Source organism: Palaemon carinicauda, unplaced genomic scaffold, assembly GCF_036898095.1.
Source record: "Palaemon carinicauda isolate YSFRI2023 unplaced genomic scaffold, ASM3689809v2 scaffold110, whole genome shotgun sequence".
NCBI classification, from domain to species: Eukaryota; Metazoa; Arthropoda; class Malacostraca; order Decapoda; family Palaemonidae; genus Palaemon; species Palaemon carinicauda.
In genome coordinates, this window is record NW_027168594.1 from 273,807 (window position 1) to 279,806 (window position 6,000).

Genomic DNA, 6,000 nt, shown 5'->3' on the forward strand with positions numbered 1-6,000 from the left:
AGAAATAGAAGCTCTTATCTTACTGTATCTATCTTGTTATTAACGATAGGTTAGGGTAGAAATGTGTGTCTAATATATTTAGTCTGATAATGGGAAATGGAAGCCAAGTCCAACGTTCAAACACATGCTGAAGAGAAAAGGTACAACTCGCCTCTTTGAACTAACCTTTTTGTTAAGTTTATATATCAACAGTTATACTCAGTCAATTATACAATATTTTTACATACATTTTTATGAATGATCATTATCATCATCATCTCATCCTATGCCTATTGATGCAAAGGGCCTCAGAATGAAGTGCAACTTATTTTGTTGTTCTGTTTTATCCTCTTATGTCAAGCAAGATTGAATTTGTAACATATGTGCGTTCAAAAAGCTTTAAACTTTTGTAAATACCAGCCCACAGGACTAACTTACATAGCCAAACATGTCCGGCTTGCCAGAACATAGGAGAAGTGAGATAATGCTAAATTGCGACCATAGCAAGCTACCAAAGAGGATGAACTAATTGGACTAAATGACAAATAATATAATCAAAATAATGCTAATATACTAGCCCACATGTTCCACTTACCATAACATAGGAACAATGAGATAAGGTTAGATTGCAAGTGAAGCGAGTTATGGCAAAGCAAAGACTCAATAACTAAGGATTTCCACCTGAAGTCATTATCGAACGCGTTCAAAACACGGAGTCAATGTAGCTCACTGGGATAGACTAAGCTTTTTTATTACATGTCAAATCAAATTTTATTTATGGTAACGTTCTTGTTTATCTTGATCCGAAATACAATAACATGAAGCAAGTTATAGAATTTAAGAAGGAGCCTTTGTATATCAGTGGCCAGTTCTTTACACAAGAACACTAACCTAAACTTTCTCATCTAACCTAACCTACAAGTCATGTCCTTACCTACTCACCGAAAGGGGAGCTGATGGCCTACTCCGACCACCTTGTACGGTAGAATTATAATTACGGAAGGAAAAACATTAAAAAAAAATAATAATAATTTTCCTGTAGTGAATAATGTGCTTTCACACAATTTGACCTTCACTTCAACAGCAAATAAACTGAAAACCTGTTAAGAATGTCTAAGAACGGTGAAATCTTTAAAAAATCTAATAATTTTCGCCCCGCCGAGCGTTCACGGAAAAAGAAAAACATCAAACTCCTATGTACTGGCAAGCGGTACATGGTGAGCTGCGCACGCTAACCACATTCATTACTATTTCTTCCATAATTAATTTTTTTTACAGTGAAAATGTGTCACTGTCAAAGAAAACGAACATTTTTCTGTAGGAAACACCTGTTTTTTAGGTAGAAAAGCTTTTTCCATCCACAACTGTAATAAAACCCCTTATACAGCCGTATTCTTAGCCGGCCGTAACATACATACAGGTGGCCGTTACCATACACACAACCCTTAAAGAAATATGACTTGGTGTTACCTTGACAGGAGTGAAGCAGGTTGGAAAGAAAACACGAGGTTGAAATTTAATCTTACGTTAAGCTAAGGATATGGCAATCTAAGGGGGTCACCACCCCCATCGGTTGGTAAGTAGACAAGGATACGGCTCCTAGGTTAGGGTAGGTGGCGTTCTTATGTTTGTTTCACTTTTAAAATGCTGTTTTCAGTCATATTTTTGATATTTCAGAAAGGCTACTAAAATACCATAGGTATTATTACAGTTTCATCCATTATGGGAAATCTATTATAATAATATATTTCCCGAGTAAAGCAAGTCTTTTCTAGTATTTCTGTAAAATATTATCTGTCGCAAATGCCTAGTTCTTTATATATCGACGATCAAACTCACGCTACTCATGTCTTCCTCCCAGATTTTTTCTAAGTCTGTTGTTATTGTTGACTGTGTCTTGTATTTGCTCAAATGAGCCCTGTAACCACTATAATCCGCAGACAAACTAGTCCACTATGAAGTCTTACACGTTTGGCCAATCACAGCGCCTGTCTACTATGACGTCATACATGTTTGGCCAATCACAGCGCGACAATACATTTTCTTACCCAGCCATTTCATTTCGTTCTTAGACATGGAGACCATAGAAAGTACGTCATCTCATGTTGCACAAGAAGTTGAAATTCCATCTTCTTGTCCTGACAGTTTCCTAACTCACAATGAATTTGTTGAAAAACTAGTGCATTTGTGCCAGAGACACAATTTAATTTTACAAAATAAAAATTGTCCTGCATGCCGAAGAACCTTCGCAACAGCTTCACGTTTTCCTCAAAGCAGCAACACATCTTTATGAACCAACAGTTTAAGGTAAGCTTCATTAATTTATAGAGTATATTATAATGGTGATGGTATAACGATGTATACAGCAGTACCATCACTTTGGATTTGGTTTGATGGATGTGTTAGGTAGTGGCTATAAGGGGGGGGGTCGCAGGGGCTAGGCCTAGGTAGGGGTACAGGGCCCTAGGTTAGGTGGTTGTATTAGGTTCGGTAGTGTCCCGAAAATCACTGTGGCCTTAAGGGGGGGTCGCAGGGGGGGCGGAGGCCCCCCCCCCCCCCCCGGTAGGCCTAGATAGGGATACAGGGCCCCTATGCTAGGTTAGGTGGGTTTATTAGGTTCAGTAGTGCCCTGAAAATCACTGTGGCGTTAAGGGGGGGTCGCAAGGGGGGCGGAGCAGCCCTGGTAGGGCTAGATAGGGGTATAGAGGGAGGGGTGGTGGTAGGATAAGTATTCATTTATTGCAAATATCATTTGATGCCCCCCACCCCACCCAAAACCCCGGTTCCCACCTGGTATCCCCCATAATTGTTGGGATGAAATAGGGTCTTTCTGCATTCTGGAACAACTTGTTGTTTTAACGCCAATTACATAGTAAATCTTTAAATCGGATGGTTTGCGGTCAAAATAAACGTTAAATTCGTTGGAACTACACTATTTCTGATGCAACAAATATATTTTTATTCCAGTTTCCCCACAATGGATGAAACTGTAAATTTACCATACCATAAAATATATGTAGAATACATCAAATAACAGTCTTAGTTTCTAGAAATAGTGTATTGTACTATTCTATAATTTTACCAAAACCACCTTACTGGCCTACCCTAATTGGGTAGGTTAATTCAACCATACCATTATTTATATTGCCCTTAACCTTAACGTAATGTCTACAGTGCACCATTTGAGGTTTATAGACGGTGTTAATCCCTTATATAGAATAAAATACTTAATAAAGCTGGTTGCAAAGTTTCGGCAATTCTTAAACGACGAGACATACTTCCAATACTGTACTTACGCATAATACCGTATTATACTATTAAAAAACGACTAGTATTCGTAGGAGCTTCTTATATTTTAACATTTAAACCATTTAAAACATGTAAAACAGCTGTATCTTACTTTATGTTGAAGAAAACATTCTAAGAATGTTGTGGAAACACGAAGAAATAACAACAAATCGAGTGCTGGATAGTGATGCCAGTAGTATGTTGGGTCACATGCTTTGTAACGGCTCCCCCTTGTTGTCAGGTTTTGTCTTTGCTTAGGTTTCAATTGTTTCAAATGTTATTTTAGTCCTCTTTTAACATTTCTTTTCTGGATTTCCATAATTCTTATAATAATGTTTATATATTTACATGTTTTCCTCATTTTCTATTTCAAATATTAGCCTTTTTTTATTATAATGTACTTAATTTACTCAACACTTGGTATTCCATTTTCAAATGTTATTTTAGTCCTCTTTTAACATTTCTTTTCTGGATTTCCATAATTCTTATAATAATATTTGTATATTTACATGTTTTCATCATTTTCTATTTCAGATATTAGCTGTTTTTCTATCATAATGTACTTAATTTACTCAACACTTGGCATTCCATTTTCAAATGTTATTTTAGTCGTCTTTTAACATTTCTTTTCTGGATTTCCATCATTCTTATAATAATATTTATATATTTACATGTTTTCATCATTTTTTATTTCAAATATTAGCTGTTATTATTATAATGTACTTAATTTACTCAACACTTGGCATTCCATTTTCAAATGTTATTTTAGTCCTCTTTTAACATTTCTTTTCTGGATTTCCATCATTCTTATAATAATATTTATATATTTACATGTTTTCATCATTTTCTATTTCAAATATTAGTTTTTTTTATTATAATGTACTTAATTTACTCAACACTTGGCATTCCATTTTCAAATGTTATTTTAGTCCTCTTTTAACATTTCTTTTCTGGATTTCCATAATTCTTATAATAATGTTTATATATTTACATGTTTTCCTCATTTTCTATTTCAAATATTAGCCTTTTTTTATTATAATGTACTTAATTTACTCAACACTTGGTATTCCATTTTCAAATGTTATTTTAGTCCTCTTTTAACATTTCTTTTCTGGATTTCCATAATTCTTATAATAATATTTGTATATTTACATGTTTTCCTCATTTTCTATTTCAGATATTAGCTGTTTTTCTATCATAATGTACTTAATTTACTCAACACTTGGCATTCCATTTTCAAATGTTATTTTAGTCGTCTTTTAACATTTCTTTTCTGGATTTCCATCATTCTTATAATAATATTTATATATTTACATGTTTTCATCATTTTTTATTTCAAATATTAGCTGTTATTATTATAATGTACTTAATTTACTCAACACTTGGCATTCCATTTTCAAATGTTATTTTAGTCCTCTTTTAACATTTCTTTTCTGGATTTCCATCATTCTTATAATAATATTTATATATTTACATGTTTTCATCATTTTCTATTTCAAATATTAGTTTTTTTTATTATAATGTACTTAATTTACTCAACACTTGGCATTCCATTTTCAAATGTTATTTTAGTCCTCTTTTAACATTTCTTTTCTGGATTTCCATAATTCTTATAATAATATTTATATATTTACATGTTTTCATCATTTTTTATTTCAAATATTAGCTGTTATTATTATAATGTACTTAATTTACTCAACACTTGGCATTCCATTTTCAAATGTTATTTTAGTCCTCTTTTAACATTTCTTTTCTGGATTTCCATAATTCTTATAATAATATTTATATATTTACATGTTTTCATCATTTTTTATTTCAAATATTAGCTATTTTTTATTATAATGTACTTAATTTACTCAACACTTGGCATTCCATTTTCAAATGTTATTTTAGTCCTCTTTTAACATTTCTTTTCTGGATTTCCATCATTCTTATAATAATATTTATATATTTACATGTTTTCATCATTTTCTATTTCAAATATTAGCTGTTATTATTATAATGTACTTAATTTACTCAACACTTGGCATTCCATTTTCAAATGTTATTTTAGTCCTCTTTTAACATTTCTTTTCTGGATTTCCATAATTCTTATAATAATATTTATATATTTACATGTTTTCATCATTTTTTATTTCAAATATTAGCTATTTTTTATTATAATGTACTTAATTTACTCAACACTTGGCATTCCATTTTCAAATGTTATTTTAGTCCTCTTTTAACATTTCTTTTCTGGATTTCCATAATTCTTATAATAATATTTATATATTTACATGTTTTCCTCATTTTCTATTTCAAATATTAGTTTTTTTTATTATAATGTACTTAATTTACTCAACACTTGGCATTCCATTTTCAAATGTTATTTTAGTCCTCTTTTAACATTTCTTTTCTGGATTTCCATAATTCTTATAATAATATTTATATATTTACATGTTTTCATCATTTTTTATTTCAAATATTAGCTGTTATTATTATAATGTACTTAATTTACTCAACACTTGGCATTCCATTTTCAAATGTTATTTTAGTCCTCTTTTAACATTTCTTTTCTGGATTTCCATCATTCTTATAATAATATTTATATATTTACATGTTTTCCTCATTTTCTATTTCAAATATTAGCTGTTTTTTTTATTATAATGTACTTAATTTACTCAACACTTGGCATTCCATTTTCAAATGTTATTTTAGTCCTCTTTTAACATTTCTTTTCTGGATTTCCATCAT

At 31.3% G+C, this 6,000-nt stretch overlaps 1 protein-coding gene across 1 annotated transcript in view; it reads right to left on the minus strand.

Moving 5' to 3' along the window:
• LOC137635280 (uncharacterized) overlaps window positions 1-3,510 on the minus strand; it is a 153,494-nt gene extending 149,984 nt beyond the window's left edge. The window contains 1 exon segment of the mRNA XM_068367741.1: window positions 3,380-3,510. The gene's annotated coding sequence lies outside the window, so the exon portion shown is untranslated.
• Between the last annotated feature and the right edge of the window lie 2,490 nt (window positions 3,511-6,000).